This window comes from Manis javanica, chromosome 9, assembly GCF_040802235.1.
Source record: "Manis javanica isolate MJ-LG chromosome 9, MJ_LKY, whole genome shotgun sequence".
Taxonomy (NCBI): Eukaryota; Metazoa; Chordata; class Mammalia; order Pholidota; family Manidae; genus Manis; species Manis javanica.
In genome coordinates, this window is record NC_133164.1 from 112,946,066 (window position 1) to 112,964,787 (window position 18,722).

The following is an 18,722-nucleotide window of genomic DNA, read 5'->3' on the forward strand; positions in this document are numbered from 1 at the left end:
AATTTTTCAGTCCCATCCCATTCTCCAGAGAGGGGAGAGGGGTTGGAAATGGAGTTCAACCGGTCATGCCTACATGATGAAGCTTCCGTAAAAATCCCAAAAGTATGGGGTTCAGTGAGCTTCCAGGCTGGTGAACCGGTGGAGACATGGGGAGAGTGGTCTGCTAGCAGAGAACATGGAAGCCCTGTGCCCCTTCCCACATGCCTTGCCCTTCTCCATCTGGAGGTTCACCTGTATCCTTTATCACATCCTTTTATAATAAGTAAACATTAAGTAAACTGTGTTCCTGGGTGAACTGAGTTCTGTGAGCTGCTCTGGCAAATTAATCAAACCCAAGAAGAAGTCATGGGAACCTCCAACTTTTAGCCAATCAGTCAGAAACACAAGTGACAACCTGGACTTGGGATTGGCATCTGAAGTGGAGGGGATGAGACAGTAATGTAGGACTGAGCCCTTAACCTGCGGGGTCTGACACTATCTGCCTGTATTGAGTTAAACTGTGGGACATTCAGCTAGTGTTGCAGAGAATTGCTTGCTGTGGTGACCCCGTGTTTTTGGTGACCAGAAGTGTCAGGAGGGAAATGTACAATCAGAGACACTGCTCTCAGTGCTTAGTGGGGGGTGTGACCACAGTCAGTCTCCAGGGAAGGGCTGGAATGTGTTTACCCTCCGTCCCTGTCCTCCGTCATCTGTCCTGTTCTCTTTCTCTCACCCTGCTCACCCCGGCCGCTCCTACCGTCCTCCATACCTTTCCTTTCCACCAGTCATCGGGTTCCTGGCATCCACCTGGCTCCGCTGCTCTTTGGGCCACTGACCCTGCTGATCCAGCTGTCAGATGGCACAATGGGGCAACTTTGAGACAGGAGAAAAGGAACAAAAGAATGAGGAGGTTCTACCACCATTTCTCAAGATCCAAGCCTGAACCCAGTACCTTTCCCCACTGGTCCCAGCAGCTGGCTTCAATCCCTCCAAGACTATTTTTCTGTACTCCATTCCTAGCCTGCATATTTCTCAAGGTGACCTGGCACCCCTGTACCTGCTCCAGCTCCACACCTGCCTTCATCTGCCCCTTCTCCCTACTCTGCGGGCTCTGAGCCACTATCTTCTGTGCTCATTCCAACACAAGGTAGGCAAACGTATCTGTTCCTGGCCCTTCCGGACCCAGAGGATCAAGTCAGGGCACCCTCTAGTGGTCAGGAGGAGAAATGGTCATCTCTGGCCATAGTCACCCACAGGTCAGACCCTTGTAGAGGTCAGGTTAGGTAGGCCATTCTCCGTATACTTTTCACCTCTTCCAGCTTTATGCCTTTTCTCTGTGATAACTTCCCTCCCTTCCCGGTGGGTGGAGTGTGCTGGGAGGAGGAGGCATGGAGCAGAGCATCCTAACTCGATCCTGACTTTTCTCCTTCAAAAGCTTCATCTCTCCCTCAGCAGTTTGGCCTGCTCACATGATAGACTACTTTAAAGAACACAGATTATTCTGCTACAGGGTAAGGAACTTTCAGGATATCAACCAAGTCCAAGATCAGTAAACAACAATAATTTCTTTTTTGCTAGTGAATGACAGTTGAGCCAGTGTCCCAGATGGTGTTGTTGACCATTACCCACAGTATTTGCACTCATCCATACGACAACCTTATAAGTAGTACAATCATCCCCACTTACAGATGAGGAAACTGAGCCCATCGTTTGAGCACCTTGCCCAAAGTGACCTGACCAGTAGATGGTGACCAAGAACTTGACTCCCGATGGCCAAGCCCACACACTTCCCCTGAATCGCTGCACCAACACTCCCCCCATAGACCACAATGTGCAGCAACTCCACTTGAGCTGGCTTAAACACATCTTGGTCTCTTCTGAGCCTCTCCCATTGTAGCTCATGGTCAGCAAATGGCTTCACTCATACTGTGGCCCATAGTACTGCAGAGCCCCAAATCCCCCCAAGATTTCAAGAGGATCTGCTTTTCCATATCCTCACCCTCACAGTTTCTTTGTACCGTATGTGGCGAAATGACCTACATTTATAACTGCCAATCCTCAGAGGTTTGGTGTTTTCAAAGTTTCCAAGGATATTTACGTTACAGAAGCCTCTCACCCTGACCTCTGTCTCTTCAAAACTCACTCAGATTTGTCCAAGCAGATTCATTTTAACCTTCCGTGAACTCTTAGGAGTTGGTTCCTCTTTTATTTAGCATGTGTAGCACTCTGCTTACATCATAGCTAACTGTTCACATTCCTGTAACATTAACAGGTCCCTAAAGACTGGAGTTATTATTTATTTACTTCATTCATCCACACACACACCCCAGGCCTCATACAGAATAGAGGGCTCATGCCTTGCACACAGTCAGTGCTTAGTAAATGCAACTTTAAAATGACTAATCAGGACTTTATTCTCCCTTCCAGAGTCATGCTTCCTACATCCCCTCTCATGGATTTTTCTCTAAATTGCTTCTTCACAAATCTGCTACAACCCAATACTTACTACAGTTCAGCCAGAGTGGGACTTACGAGTTATTTCCAAATCCATTTAAATAAAAAAGTTTGGGAGGGCGGTGAGTGTAGGTGGGATAACAAAACATAACATGACATGAAAATTCTCACTCCGGGCTTTATAGGAATATGGACTTCCCAGTAGCTGCTCTTACCTTGTTATGAGTTGAAAATGTGTCCCCTCAAAATTCATATGTTGCCATTCGCTATGCTTCAGAAGATTGGAGACTGACGAGAATTAGGCCTGGGGTGGATTAATGATTGTGCACTGAGCATTGAGTCCCCTATACAGAATTTTATTGTTGTTAACAACCATTTCATCAATAAATATGAGAGATGCCCTCTCAAAAAAAAAAGAGGTTCTAAAATCACTTAGTGAATTTTAGGTTGCTAGATATAAGATAATTGTATAAAAACAAAGCAATTTTCTTTATAGCGATAACCAATTATAAGTGGATATGGGGGTATTATCTTCACAATGATGATAAATTATAAATAAATCTATAGGATATTTACAGGAATAACTTTATAGATAAAGTAGAGGCCTTCTATCATCAAAACTATGTATTTTTAAAAAAAGAACTTAATTCAAGACTGGAATAAATGGGAGATGTACATGTAAAAAAAATTCATATGTTGCCATCTTAACTAACAATACATCAGGTGACCATCTGTGGAATAGGGTCTTTGTAGAGGTAATCAAGTTAAAATGAGCTTATTAAAGTGGGCCCTAATACAATATGATTAGTGTCCCTATAAGAAGGGGAAATTTGGACACAGTGACATGCAGAGAAGATGATGTGAGGGCATGGGAAGAAGATGGCCATCTACAAGGCAGGAAGAGAGGGAATGGATCCTTCTCTCCCAGCTCTCAGAAGGGAGCCACCCCACTGACACGGTCATCTCAGACATCCGGCCTCCAGAACTGTGAGACAATACACTGCTGTATGAGCCCTCCAGTCTGCAGTGCCTTGTGGTGGCAGCCCTAGCAAACCTGAGGACTGCTGTTCACCCAGAACTGGATTTTCCACAACCCGTGGTAGCATATCTAGATGCCATTTATTTCCTGAGTGCTGACCTACATGGAGTAAGCAAAAAAGGATAAAGGAACATTTGCTCATTCACACCTTTGGGAGGAAAGAAATAGTAATGATAGCTACCGTTTATGAGGTAGGTACTTGCTGCGTGTGTCAGTGACAAGATAATGTTCATTACAGTAACATATATACTCCCTATACTAGCTGCTTTGCAAACATTCCTTACTTAATCCTCTCAGCCACCAACTGAGGTGGGTAGGTATTGTTATCCTCAGTTCACAATGGTGGAAATTGAGGCTCAGGGATACTCATGAAGTTGCCCAGGATCACATTTCCCAGGGGATCTCAGGCTCGGCAGTGATCTGTTGATTCTCTGTTTTGCTCTTCTTCCACGGGCATATCCCCTCTTTTGTTCCAGCATCCACCCAACCCCACATGACTTCCACAATCCCATCAAGTCATGTGGTCAGTCATGGTGGTACCATCTTTCTCACTGGGGATTGGTTTAGGGTTAAGTACTTGACACAGCTCTAGACAATGAGTCATGAGAGGAAGTTGGCTGGAAGGCTTCTAGGAAAGAGCTGTTCAACATGAAAAGAAGCAGCAGCTCCTTCTCTGCAGCTGGTTGTTATCCAATCTGCATGTGATGTCTGGATCAGGGCAACCATCTTGTAACAAAGAAGGGAGTTTCCCTGAAAACAGGGAAGGAGCCGGATAAAGGACCAGGCTGATGACATCACTTTGCCTGCCAGCTCACCAAACCTAAAAGTGCTCTCCCTCCACATGTATCATCTTGTGCGATAACAGTCCCCTTATTGTGTAAGCCACTTTGCATTATTTTCTGGTACTCACAGCTGAAATAATCCCAATATGCCACTTCTATAAGCATGCTTGGTTTCCCACTGTAAGAGCAATCTTTAGATCATATTAGAAACTTATACCATCAAACTGAGTGCCACACAGAGTTTCAAAGGCTCAACAGAGAGAAATAGCATTTTTTTCTTATTGTGATAAAATATCCATAACATAGAATTTACCATTTTAACCATTTTAAATGTACAGTTAGTGGCATTAAGTGCAACCACACTGCTGAGCAACCATCACCACCATCCACTTCCACAACTTTCTCACCATCCCACACTGAAAACCTCAGTGTCACCCCTTCTCCCCCTCCCAGCCGGACAACCACAGTTCTACTTTCTCTCTATGAACTTGACTCCTCTGGTCCCTCATATACGTGAAAGTGTACAATATCTGTCTTTTTGTGCCTGCCTTATTTCACTTGGTCTGGTGTCCTCAAGGTTCATCCGTGTTGTAGCAGGTGTCAGAATTTCCTTCCTTCTTAAGGCTGAGCAATAGTCCATGGTATGTATTGACCAAATTTTATTTATTCATTCATCAAGTGGGGATTGGGGTTATTTCCACATTTTGACTATTGTGAATAATACTACTATGAACACAGATGTACAAATATCTGTTTGAACCCCTGCTTTTAATTGTTTGGGGTATATACAAAGAAGTGGAATTGCTGGATTATACAGTAATTCTATTCTTTTTTTTTGAGGGACCAACATGATTTTCCACAGCAGCTGCACCATTTTACATTCTCAACAGTGCACAAAGGTTCCAATTTCTCCACTTTGTTGCCAACACTTGTTTCTGTTTTTTATTTTTTATAATAGCCAGTTTAACGGGTGTGAAGTGGTATATCTCATTGCAATTTTGATTTGCATTTCTTTAATGATTAGTGATATTGAGTATCTTTTCATGTTCTTGTTGAACATTTGTATATCTTGTTTGTTAGAGAAATGCCTATTCAAGTCCTTTGCCCATTTTGATTTGGGTTGTTTTTTGTTTTCATTGAACTTTAGGCATTCTTTATATCTTTTGGGTATTAATCCCTCATCAAATATATGGCTCACAAATATTTCCTCCCATTCTGTGGAGTGCCTTTTTACTGCATTAATAGTGCCCCTCAATGCACAGGAGAAATCACACTAGTTTTGCAGGACTCTCTAAAGAATGCAGAGCCCACTGACTCAAAGTACTGTATAATCTACCCCTGAGTTAAGGCAGACCACCAGAGCCAAACACCTATTTGATTCATGCTATCTCCTCATACACATGCACTCATTCATTCACTTACACATTCATTCATTCCCTCCTTCGGCACATAGGTAATAGGCCCTTCTCATGTGCAAGGCTGTGCTAAGTCTTGAACTGTGTGTTGTGACTGGTGTGAAGAACATTAAAAGAATGGCCCTGTGACATGTGGGTTCACAGAATGGATGCTGCCAGTAATGTTTTTCCCTAAAGAACTTTACAGCCTGTCCCAATCATGAAGAACTACGAATGAAATTTCCTCCTGGCCTCCTATTGGAATATTTGTGCTCTTTCCTTAGCCACTGATCATGGATCCTGTACCTCTCAGAACTCGTCATTCCTTCTGCACATGGCTTCTAGAAAGCCTCACACCCACATTTGTGAGTAACTTGTAGCAGGCAAATTGGACATCCCAACATGATTTCTAATGGAATAAATGCCATCCAGCACTATCTTAAATTCCTACATTTATTTTTCTTTTGCCCCAAAAAAAAGCTACTTTTAAATGTTATTATCCTCCATTTTAGTCCTCTTATATGCAGCATTAAATCCTTTTAAAACAATAAAATAAAAGTAAAATAAATTACCATTATCAGTACTGTAGGACCCAATACAAAATGAAAATGTGGAGCCCCTGCCCCAAAGTTATTAAACACTTCAAGATGATGACAGCAGAGCAGTGAAGCAAGCATTGAACCCTGCAGAGTGTGGGGACCTCTGTGACTGCACAGGTCATGCATCCATGAAGCCAGCGCTACCAGCTACTGTAATCCTCAAAAAATGGGCAATAGACACCTGTTATCCTACCATTTAGTAATGATATTATGTTCGCTCATCTCTTAAACTTTGTTCAAGAACAATCTAAGGCCCAATGTGCATTGTGCCTATCTTTGCATTGGAGAATACAGAGGCAGAGAAATGGAAAAATTAAGTGTCTTTGGAGATTACATTTAACTAAAACTAATCAATTATATGAGCTTCTAGATTGTCAGTTTCTTGGTTCACGTACCTCTAGTTCATCTTTCCATTTCCCACAGCTCTGGTTACTGCTGTGTTATGATAGGAACTCAAATGTTTGTTGTTTGGCTGGATAGAGGGGTGAAGGTTGCATGCAAATGAGATATATTTAGGAAATAGAAAAGGAAGTTAAATAAATAGTTTGGGTTTCAACTTGAGTATGTCTACAGTGGTGGACTTAGGTTGGTGGGAAATGAAAAGCAGGATAGTTTTTGAGCAAAGGTGTGATGAAGGAAAGCTGATCTGATCCTTATGTGGAGGATGAACTGGAGGGCAGAAATAACTGGCCTAGGAGCTCAGCTAGAAAGGCATTAGCCTGGTGCCCGCAAAGGCTATTGGGACTAGCATTAGACTGGTTGCAGAAATGGTATGATCATCAGAATTATAGTACTTAGCTCTTTACAGTTATAAAGTCTTTTCACACCACTGTTTCATTTGCTCCTTCAATAATCCTGCTAGGAATGTTGTACCACATTCAATAGATTTGCAAATTGATTCTCAGAAAGTGTGAATGATTTCCCCAGGTCATAGTTAAAGACCATATTAGCATTAGATCCCAAGGCAGTACTTTTTCTCATCCACCAGTGGAATACCACCTGACTACACAGTAGAATCTTGGGATGAACTTTTAAACAATAAGATATCTGGGGTCCAGTTCAGATATTCTGATTTAATTGGTCTTGAGTGAGGCCTAGGCAAGGCAGTGTTTAACAGCTCCCCTGGGATTCTGATTTGCAGCCAGGTTGAGACCCTCTGGGAACGGGGAGGCAGAATTCAGGAGACTTGATGACTAATCGCAGAAAGACACCAGTGTGATGACAAGGCTTTTAGCCTGAGGGACTAACCTTCTCAACAATCTGATCTTGCCAGTCCAGAATTGCATACAATACATGCATCTGGAAAAGCTGCATTCAGGATTAGAATAAAAGGAAGATGATTGCTGCTTTTGATGTGAACTATAGCAGTCATTCACAGATGATAGCATGTAAGCATACAACAAATGTGTGTGGGAGTGAGTGGCTAATTCTAAAGGTAGCAACATGACAGGGCTTCTTCTGGATTGTCCCATGGACCGCCACTCAATGGCAGTACATTATTTCCTTGAAAACACTCCACGGAAGAGTTTCCTTCTTGCATTCCCACAGCTATCCCCAGCTAGTGGCCCATGGGAAAACACCCTGAATGTCTCGTCTCAGTTTGATAGTGTCCTTCGGATGATGGTGCCAGCAGGAGCAGGGCTGTCCTTGAGGCTGAAGGTAATCAGTTAAGGAGGATGGCTGGAGGGGAAGATAAAGTTAGGAGCCAGAAGTATGTGAGATGCTGGTAGCACAGCCAGGCAGAGAAGATCAGCAAGCAAGCGGAGAGGTGGGATGGATTCACTGAGGTTGGGTCTGGGCTAGATTTTAAAGCCGTCCATGTAGAAATTGGTTAAAGTTCTAGATGTGAATGTGACCACCAAGAAACCCCTTAGAGAAAGAGAAGAGGTACAAGGAAAGGCTGTCCTCAGGGTATTGGGTGAGAAGAGGAACTGCCATGTACTTTACTCTGTAGGCCAGCCCACCTTACCTACTTCGTTTCCCACCTGGTTTTTACTTGCACTGTAAATGCAGATCACCAAGGCCATCCCTAGTCCCCAAATATGACCTTTGCTTTTCCATCTCCTTGTTCTTTCCCCTGAAATGTGTCTTCCCTTCTCTGAATGCACGTATATGTCCAGTTCTCTGCAGGACACTCTGAAATGCCATGTGCCTCTTTGGTGATTTTCACTGTACTCCTGTGGGGATGTGGCCTCTTTCTTTCTTTAACCCTCATTGCACCTCTTTGTAGAGCTCTTATGCACTGTAATGGTTCCCTATTGCTGTGTAACAAATAGCCCCAAATTCAGCAGCTCAAAATATATATATATATATTTATTATCTCTCTCAGTTCCTGGGGGTGAGGAATCCAGGAGCAGGTAAGCTAGGTGGCTCTGCCTCAGGATCCCTCCTGTGGTTGCGAGATGTCAGCTGCGGCTGAGATAGTGCTCAGGAGAAAATTATTTGTCACACAGATAAGAATCATCTGTTAAGGCTGCGGACCCAGAGTGCATAAAAAAGGGTGGTGTGACCTCATAAGCAGATGGAGAGGAAACAGGATGCCACCTGAATGGAAGACCTGACAGCTGAAAATTACCAACCAAACATCTGGAGTCCTTCCCCAGGTCCCAGCTACACCCAGCTTTGTAGTTCAAACTCGAGCTCTTTGAGGTCATGACCCCTCCTCTATGCCTACCTCGTGTAGGTCCTCCGTGAATTTTAGGACAGTAAGGAGAGGTGAGTAGTGAGGTACTGGGGCTGGTAAGTGTAGCTGATTCTTCTAAACATTACCAGTGTAGATGAGGTGAGAGACAGGACCACACAGAGCAGTGGCAGCATTGGGAGTTGTTAAGGTTGGCAGACACCTAAATGTGTTTGCATACTGAGGAGGACGAAGATACTGTGGAGTTCAGAAAGAAGTCTAGGAGTGTTTGACTAGTACATTTAGTAAGGTTGACTTACCAACTTTATTGGCTTAAGTATATAAGTTTACAAGCATCCACAGGATACTCATGCACACACATATATACACGTACATATATGTATGTATACATACACAAATAGGTAAATATGTGGTAAGGAAAAAGATAATTTCAATACATTCTGGATAACAAAAATTGTGTAAGTCATATTCTCTTTGTGTTAATTGTAATTAATACAAATAAGAAAAACGTAGTAAAAGCTTAAACAAGAAACACACCAACCATTTGACAACTAAGACACATCCTATAATGTTACCAGAAGATTGCACTGTTATTCAAGAAAAGTTGAAAAAAGAAAATCTAATCATTTGACTATGGAAGCTAGAAAAAGATCCTATGATACCTAAAATAAGGAAAAGGAAGAAAATAATAGTGGTAAAAATCCCAAAATAATAAGATTAGAGCATGGTCTACAAATTCAATAGCTTTATATCTGAGGAAAAAATAAGCAAAATAGGCCATATCTGAAAAATTAAAGAAAAAAATAGAAATAACACAAATTTAGAAGTGCTAAAGTATGTAACAACTAATATGGAGGGAAATTTAAATAGATTAGCATAGACTTTGCATATGCAGTTCTTGTGCCATGTTCAAAGCTACACTAGTAAGTTTCAAAATCTGTCAATTTTCTGGAAAGAAAAAAAGTAAAATTTCAAAATCAAAACCAGGAATAATATAATGGACTAGAGCAGTAACAATAAAGCTGAAGAAACTATCTAAGAACTACTCCCCCAAAAAGGCTCCAGTACCAGATCATTTTACTATTGGATTCTCTCAAATTCCCAAAGAATAAAGTTTACCTCTTCCATAATTTTTTCCAGAGCATGTGAAACTGGGAATTACTCCCTTCATTTGTAAGCCTTCCCTTCACTTTCATTTGCCCCTATCTTTCACCATTTATTTATTTTATAGGTCTTTTACACTCAGCTAACCCATATTCTAATTAAACTTACCACTTCATGAAAATGGTTTTAAAAATGTTTTGCTTCTGGGGAGCTTTGAATAGGCCGTGAAACATGTCTATACGTAAGAAGCAAACAGGAAGATGTTTTTCTCATTCTTCTTACAATCTAAACTTTCAATAATAAATCTCAATACATGGGGGACCCTGTCCTGCTTTTTAAACAAAAGCAAATGGTTTGTGATTATTACCCTTTTTGGATTTTAACTGTAATACATAATTTGAGGGGCTTAGTTTAGTTTATTTAATGTCCTTCCCTTTGAAAATCTGTGCTAATACTCAAAGGCCTAGGCCAAAATCTTGACTTTACAGGTCTTACATTTATAATGACTTTCAAATCATGAATGTGGTTTCTTCCCACTTTTTCTTTCCTAAACCCCAATTGTTTAATATTCAGGATCAACTCTTAGCAAACAGGTCAAAGTTATGAGCAAGTGAAGAAAACTACTTGACTCCAGGGAGCAAGCTGCCATCATGCTTGGCACACTTGAGGGAAACTTGGACAACCTGGAAACCTTGGACATATTTCCAATTTGCAGAACTGTATTCACCAAGCTCAAGGGCAAAACTAGTGGAAAGGTAATCTGCTACCATAATTGTCTGTTGTGCCGCTTCTGTGGGGGCAGTGAGAAAGGTACTTTCTCCCCACCTCCACAAGGACCTGAATCCTTCCAGAAGGGAAGAAGTACGGTTTTACCAAAAGCTTTCATAGTTAATTCAGTGCAATCAAAATAATTTGCCTTTGAATTCTTCAGCATCTGGAATACTGATTCCCTCCTCTCTGCCTTCTTTGAATTTTGCTCTTACAATGGAACTAATTGCATTAAAGTTAACACACACATGCACTCCACACACTCCAGATGTTTGATGGGAGGTATGACTAAACTTGTTCCTCAGAGCCCAACACACAGTTAACACTTAGTAAATGTTATCTGAAACTAAATCTAATTGAACTGAATTAAATCTAGCTGAAATTGAGGTATAAAGAAGAAGCTATGAGAGTGAGGGAGGAAAACAGTTTCTAACTCTGCCTGGGAGGTTAGGAAAAGTCAAAACAAAAAGTAATACAAAATATTTTGAGGAATTAGACAAACCATTTTGACAATGCAATTTAATTGCATGGAGCAAACATTTAATTTTAATAATAAATGCTTCCACATTTTAGCACAGTATTTTAATCTTTGAAAGCCTTCTAGGCACTAAATAATTGTATTCTCTAGATTACATTTTTTCAAAAATCACCCACATTGATGTAATGTTCCCAACAGAGTAGTTAAATGAAAATACAAATAAATTGAAGTAGACACAGCACAAAGCTCAGGACTTCTCTCCACATTACTCAGACCACACACTACCCAGGAGGTGGTACCAGGAAGATACAGATGGCCCTGATTCTGTGAGAAATGGGAGCCACTGTGTCACTGTGGACACCAGTGTCACCTTGCCATGTGTACAAGGGAGATAACCTAAGATACGCGAATCTTCTAAGCCCTGAACTGTAAAATAACAGCATCCAAAGTTCAACATTGGATTCAACTCAACACTCACTGTCCATAGGCACTTCATTCCCAGGAAACTAAAGAGCTTCAAGGAATTAGGTTGGTCTTTGAAGAACTCTTTGATCCTATGAAGTGAAGTTTCTACATTGGAATATACCTGTGCTGTAAACAATGTTGAATGGGCTTTCCTTGTTGTCAAATGTAAGTACAGCCCAATGCTGAGAACAACAGGAGAAAAGTCCCTATAGTCCGTCTGCAGCCCATTTACGAAAGACTGGAAATAGGAAAGCGTCATTGCAGAAAGTTAGCAGATGGCAGCGGGAGAGCTCTGCCCTGCCCAGGCCAGGAGTGGGAGGCCACTAAATTTTAACCCATCACAGAGCAGCGCAGGGGGTCTTCCAGAAGGTGGTGGGAAGGTAAGGGGGGGTGGGGAGAGAAAGTGACAGAACCAGCCCTGCAGGTCTTGGAGCCCCAGGGGGGTGTGGGGTACTGCGGGGAGGCGGGAGGGGGTTGGAGAAGGAAGTAGCTCTCGATTGAATGGGAGACCCAAGTTTTGATTTAGACTAGAGGAGACATTTCAACTCTTGAAAATGAGTCACAGCTACCTAAGTGAGATTATTCTTATAACTGAAAGCTGCTTAAAATTGTCTTTCGTCATGGATCAGGGAACAGAGGTCTGACAAAGTCATGAAGGGAAAAATAAATAATGCCATGTCCCACTTGTATCCACTGAGATCATCCCAGTTAATAAACTTGCTTTAAGACATCACCACATGTGTCCTAACATGGCCAAAGTAAATATGCTGTTACACTCTCAACTCTGTTAGCAGTTGTAATGACCCAGTTGGCTCAACTAGTAATCCAAATCATTGTGCAAAATTCAAATCAAATAAATAGCCACACAGACGGTTGGCTCCCTTTTATTTTTATAATTCAACTCCCAAAAGCAAAGAATAACAAAATTTAGATCAAGCTGTCATTAACATGACATTATGACTTGTCTGGATCATCAAAACCTGGCAGACATTCAGCATAATTTTTATTTTAAACAAACACTTTCAGTTTTCCATCTGGAAACAGGCCAAGGGACTAACCTCAATGATGACTAAGGACAAAGTCTAGCTGGAAAAATACATTTCATACAAGCTCTCCAATGTCCCGAGCTTAAACTACTTTTTGGAAGGACAAGATGCTTAAGTGACATAATCTAACCCCCCAAGTAATCATAGAAATGGTCTCGTGATTTTGAATCACTGAGATGCCCAGTTTTCCTTCATCACCTGCAAGGAATTGGAAGCATTTTCCTTCACTATGAACGGCTTTCATTTTCACTGTTGGAAGGGTCAGTGATCCTGGACCCCAAAAATCCCCAACAATAAAATTGACACTGATCAGGAAATAGCTAAATAGATTAACTAATAAAATTTGAAATGCTTTGTAATTGTATGATAATGGCAGAATCTATAATAATAAAATGGTTCTCAATTTGAATTTACAATCCTTACTTACGCCACAAAGCCCTAGCATTTTAGAAGTGAGATTATCTATCCACAAGGCTTCTGCCCAACTCATGTAAGAGAATTCTGTTATGGGTAAACTGGAGATACAATGGGAGTTTTAATATGATTATAGGTCAGTGGTTTCTGAATTGTTAATGTATAAAAGACCCCAGAGGCATATGTTCAATATATAGTCCGTGAAAGACAAAATTAAATAAACAAAAAGCAATTTACAAGCTGGAAAACATTTTTTAGTTCTCATGGAGCGTTATAACACATGTCCTCTAGCATCCAACTTAACAGAGCTAAGCTGACACCACAGAAAGGCGGCAAATAAATTAATTTCGCTTCATAAGCCCAGAACTGGGAGAAAATGGTTTGTGGGAAGGATTTTCAAAATTGGAAGTATGAACCACGGGAGCAGACATATGCCTAAGGGCATGGACGCTCTTTAGAATGAGATTCATCCTGGTGATATTACAAGATAATGAAGGTGAGATATATTTATTTAGGTGTTTATTTGTGTTTTCCGTTTCCTACCTACTTCCAGAAAGGATTTGCAGTGAGTGAGAAAATCCTGAGAAATGGGATAGTTTCAACCTGGATCAGAGAGTGTTCCGAACGTGCTTGCAAGGCTGTCAGGTGGTACCTGTGAGGGGCCTTACATGCGGCTTCTCCTTTAGCAAGTCCAGAATGACCTTGGCTATGGTAATTAACTTCCCTATTTTCTTGCCTCTTGATCCCACAGTAACTCCTTTAGGCCACCAATTTCTCATATTAAGATACCCATCTGATAACAGCTGTCCAGAGGAGAGAGATGGCCTCCCATTCAGTGTCAGTGGACACACAGCATGGAGACCCTGGCAAGAAACACACACCTCTTCCTCCCACCAGCCTGGAAGTATGAGAAACTTTATCCCAGCTACTCTTCTAGTTAGTGGTTTGGAAACAAGAGACATGGGTGGGGTGAGCTGCAAAACTTAGCAGAAATGGTCATTATAGGCTCTCAGATTCTCTTATTCTCTGTCACCAGCTGGGTGTCCAACGATTCAATTCCATCTGACACTACTGGGAAGTTAGCATCAGATCCCATAGGTGTAAAGATTCAGTCCCAGATGATCACCCTCACTTCAAACACCAGTTGCAAATGGAGTACCAGGATGCTCACACTTCTAACTTGGCTATAAATACTGGGATCACCATACCCCCCTTTCAGTTTTGATATTTTGCTAGGACAGTTCACAGAACTCAAGAAAATGCTGTACTTATTATTTCAGTTCATTATAAAGGGTATAAATGAACAGCCGGATGAAGAGGTAACACAAGGCAAGGTCCAGAAGAGTCCTGAGTGCAGGAGCCTCTGTCCGTCAGAGTTGGGGTGCACCAACCTCCTGGCACATGTATGTGCTCACCAACTTAGAAGGTCCCTGAGCTCCCTCACTTTGGGATTTTTATGCAGGTCTCATTACACAGTCATGGTTGATTAAATCATTGGCCATTGGTGACTGACTGATTCAACCTCCAACCCACTCCCCTCCTCAGAGGTCAGGGAGTGGGTCTGAGAATTCCAACCTTCTGATCATGACTTGGTATTTCTGGCCACCAGCCCCCATCCTGAAGCTATCTAGGGGATCTCACCAGCAGTCACCTCATTAGTATGCCTTCAAAAAGGATGTCCCTGATACTTTGGCCCCCACAGTGACGTCTTTGGCTTCCATGAGTAGACACTTCAGTTACTGGAGACATCACGAATGCAACCACAAAAACATTTTATATAATCAAATTTTTTTAAAAAGTAAAGTTTCACTCAAATTAAACCTCATTAATTTAGAGGCCATTAATGCATAATCAGTGTTATATTAATGGGAACTGGGCTGAATTTCACCTTGTGGACCCTTACCTAATAATTAAGAAATTAATTGTATGGTTGTATGAGATTTATATTCATTATCAGGTTCCAGAGCATTTTATTAATCTCAATTAAAATTTTGCATTGCTATTTTGACCACTTTCATTATTATTCTAAACCCATACTTGCAAAACTTAATAGGCAAAATACTGTTCCTAGTATATGTAATACAGAGTATAGGTAGTAGAAATATTTATGGAGCAAATACTTATTTCCCAAAATTTACAAAATCAATGCAGCGAGTCTATATTGTTTAATGCATGTGTGTAGAAAAATCTATACTTTTGTGGTGTATTCAATAAAATCCTTACAAAGAATGTGGTCCAGGTGGTTATTTCTTAGGTAATGACATCAATATAATAAAAACTGCAATTTCTAAGACTCCAGTAGCTTTGAGATTTAAAAGTTACTTAACAAAAAGCTCTAGGGAGATCCTAAGGGTTCTTCCAGGCTATAAAATACATTCAATTGCTTCATAAGTATGAAACAAATAGTCTTCTTTATGGAGTATTTGCTAGACTAAAGGATTTTTCTTCTCACTCCAGGTTCACATAAGATATGAGTCTCTAAGTCCATTTTTAGTCAAACAACCACATTGGACATTAGTGGTCCCACTGGCAGGGTTGGGCCTTTAAAGATTTGGGATGAATACAAACATATTTGAAGTCCCCTGTATGGGCTTTCTTATCCCCTTCCCCCACCAAAAACTCTGAGTCTTATCCTGGCTCTTAGGAGTGTTCAGAAGTTGCCAAGAGTAGTGACTGAAATGAAATTGGACCCTATAGCAATCTACCAAAATGGAGGCAGGCTTTGTAAAAAAAGAAGAAAAATTTAGTATCAGTGCCTTAAGAATGAAAAAAGGGAATAAAGAACAAATGTCGACGGGAAAAGGGCCCCCAGTTTGCAGGCTGCTACCAGGGAGCCACCTCACGATGCAGAGGACGTGAGCACAGCAGGCGGAGCCCACCCTTACCGGTCCCGTAGGAGCCGGCCTGGGAGGCCGACCCTGTCCTCCGTTAGCTATCTCATGTCCCTGTTACAGGAAAAACTCATGAACACAGCTTCAGCAAATTTGAAATTTGAGCTACTTCATCAAAGTATAAAATGTTAAGGCTGAGGCAGTTTGAAAAAGACAGATGCACCCCTATGTTTATCGCAGCACTATTTACAATAGCCAAGAAATGGAAGCAACCTAAGTGTCCATCAGTAGATGAATGGATAAAGAAGATGTGGTACATATACACAATGGAATACTATTCAGCCATAAGAAGAAAACAGATCCTATCATTTGCAACAACATGGATGGAGCTAGAGGGTATTTTGCTCAGTGAAATAAGCCAGGCAGAGAAAGACAAATAACAAATGATTTCACTCATATGTGGAGTATAAGAACAAAGAAAAACTGAAGGAACAAAACAGCAGCAGAATCACAGAACCCAAGAATGGACTAACAGTTATCAAAGGGAAAGGGACTGGGGATAATGGGAGGGTAGGGAGGAATAAGGGTGGGGAAGAAGAAAGGGGGTATTATGATTAGCATGTATAATGTGGGGGGGGGGGAATGGGGAGGGCTGTGCAACACAGAGAAGACAAGTAGTGATTCTACAACATCTTACTACACTGACGGACAGTGACTATAATGGGGTTTGTGAGGGGGACTTGGTGATGGAGGGAGTCTAGTAACCATAATGTTCCTCATGTAATTGTAGATTAATGATAACAACAACAACAAAAAATGTTAAGGCTGAGGCATCTGAGCAAGTATGCCATCCAACCTTCTCATTTCAGATGAGAAAACCGAGGACAGAAGATGTTAGGTGACATGTCCATGGTCACACGGTCTGTTTCTGGAGAGAGCCCACTCCTCTTTGCCACCATCCAGAACTAGGTTCATGGTCATGTTGTGGATGGAACTGTGGCCCCAAAAAAGATATGTTTAAGTTTTAAGCCCTGGGACCTGTGAATGGGACCTTATTTGGAAATAGGGTCTTTGCAGATGCCCTAAGTTAGGATGTGGTCTCACTGTATTAGGGTGGGCCTGAATCCCATAACCGGTGTCCTTATAAGAGGAGGGAAATTCAGACACAGAGGCACAGAGAGAGGGAGGGAAGAAAGGGATGGGAGAGGCCAGTTGGAACACTGCGGCCATAAGCCAAGAGGCCCCCAGGGCCGTGAGAAGCCCTCAGAAGCAAGAGGCAAGGAAGGATCCTCTCCCAGAGCCTACAGAGGGAGCAGGGTCCCAGCCAGAACCTTCATCTGGATTTCTAACCTCCAGAATTGTGAGAGATACTAAATTTCTGTTGTTGAAGCCATCCAGCTTGTGATAATTAAGGCAGCCCGAGGAAACTAGTACAATCACATTTACTTATGGCGGCATCAAAGCCCATTCTTTGCTAAAATGGTTTACAGTGACCTAAATCCCCAGTGAAGAACCATACCTAACCACAGGCACATATCAGAAAAAGCATGTTTACTAAGCACTTGCCATTTTCTTGAGTATCATACCTTACCGTATTTAACCCTCATGACAACACAATGATACATAATTCACCCCATTTTAAAGATGAAGAAACAGAGGCTTGGAGAACTTTAAGGGACTTGCCCAGGGTCAATAAACTAGTAAATGCTGAGGTTGGGAATCAAATCTCAAAACCCATGCTCTTAGAACTACCTTGGGCTGGCTGCATATGGGAGGTCAGCCTGTACACTGAATGTACTGGAGTTGTGCAATGTGGTGGCCCTGCACTGGATCACGGGAAGGCAAGGACTATAAGCAAGTTGTCTGGGAAAAATTGTCAGACATGTCAGAGTCATTTCATATGCCATCAGAATGTCAGACAGCCTATCTGTCTATAATAGTTCACCTTCCTACCAAGCATTCTCTGTATTCATACCACCGTGTTCATTCATTCTTTCTTACAGTGAACATATACCACATGTCTTCATCTGCCAGCCCTGAAGGCTTCGGTGGCCACTCAAAGAATAAACACTAGCTTTGCCCTGATGGAGCGTATAGGGTACTTATGACTGAAGTTATAAACACTCTAGTTCTTGCCTGAAAAAGAGTCAGTAAACTTCCCCATGGTTTGCAGACTCTAGCCTTTTAGTGGATTTAGAATTTCCTCTAAGCATTAAAAACCCAGGGCATCGGGACACTAATTGGACCCTTTGAATTTCTTCTCATTCACCCAAAGGCATGGGAATCAAAGCTCCGAGACAGGAGACTGAAACAGAGGAACACATTTCTCAAGCACGCTCCAAGGAGAAGAAAATGAATTGGCTTTCATATTCTTCACCGCTAAATTTTGGGGGCAAATGAATGGTTTCAACAGGCAGAAGAGATATGGAAACAGCAAAAGCAAAGACCCAGAAGGTATGAAAGTTCATGGAGTATGTAGATACTGTGAGGTTAGTGCAGTCAAGGCCCAGTGTGTGTGTGCGCGCGCGCACACATGCCTGTTCATCCGCACCCAGGTACATGTGCACAGATGTGCCTACACACAGGTGGAGGGGCAATGTTGGCTGATGATGCTGGAAAAGCAGATGGGAGCAGCAGAGCTTAGTTATTTACCTAAAGGGCACACAGAACTCGTAGTTTGGGAAGGGGAAGGAGCAGCTTAGAAAGGTGGCTTAGGAGGAAGCCCTCA

General features: G+C 41.9%; 1 protein-coding gene across 1 annotated transcript in view; it reads right to left on the bottom strand.

The window, feature by feature from the left end:
* The window catches only part of RNF152 (ring finger protein 152), a 154,103-nt gene that overhangs the window by 79,274 nt on the left and 56,107 nt on the right, over positions 1 to 18,722 (bottom strand). The window contains exon 6 of the transcript XR_012121258.1: positions 749 to 852. The gene's annotated coding sequence lies outside the window, so the exon portion shown is untranslated. The remainder of the gene's footprint in view (positions 1 to 748; positions 853 to 18,722) is intronic.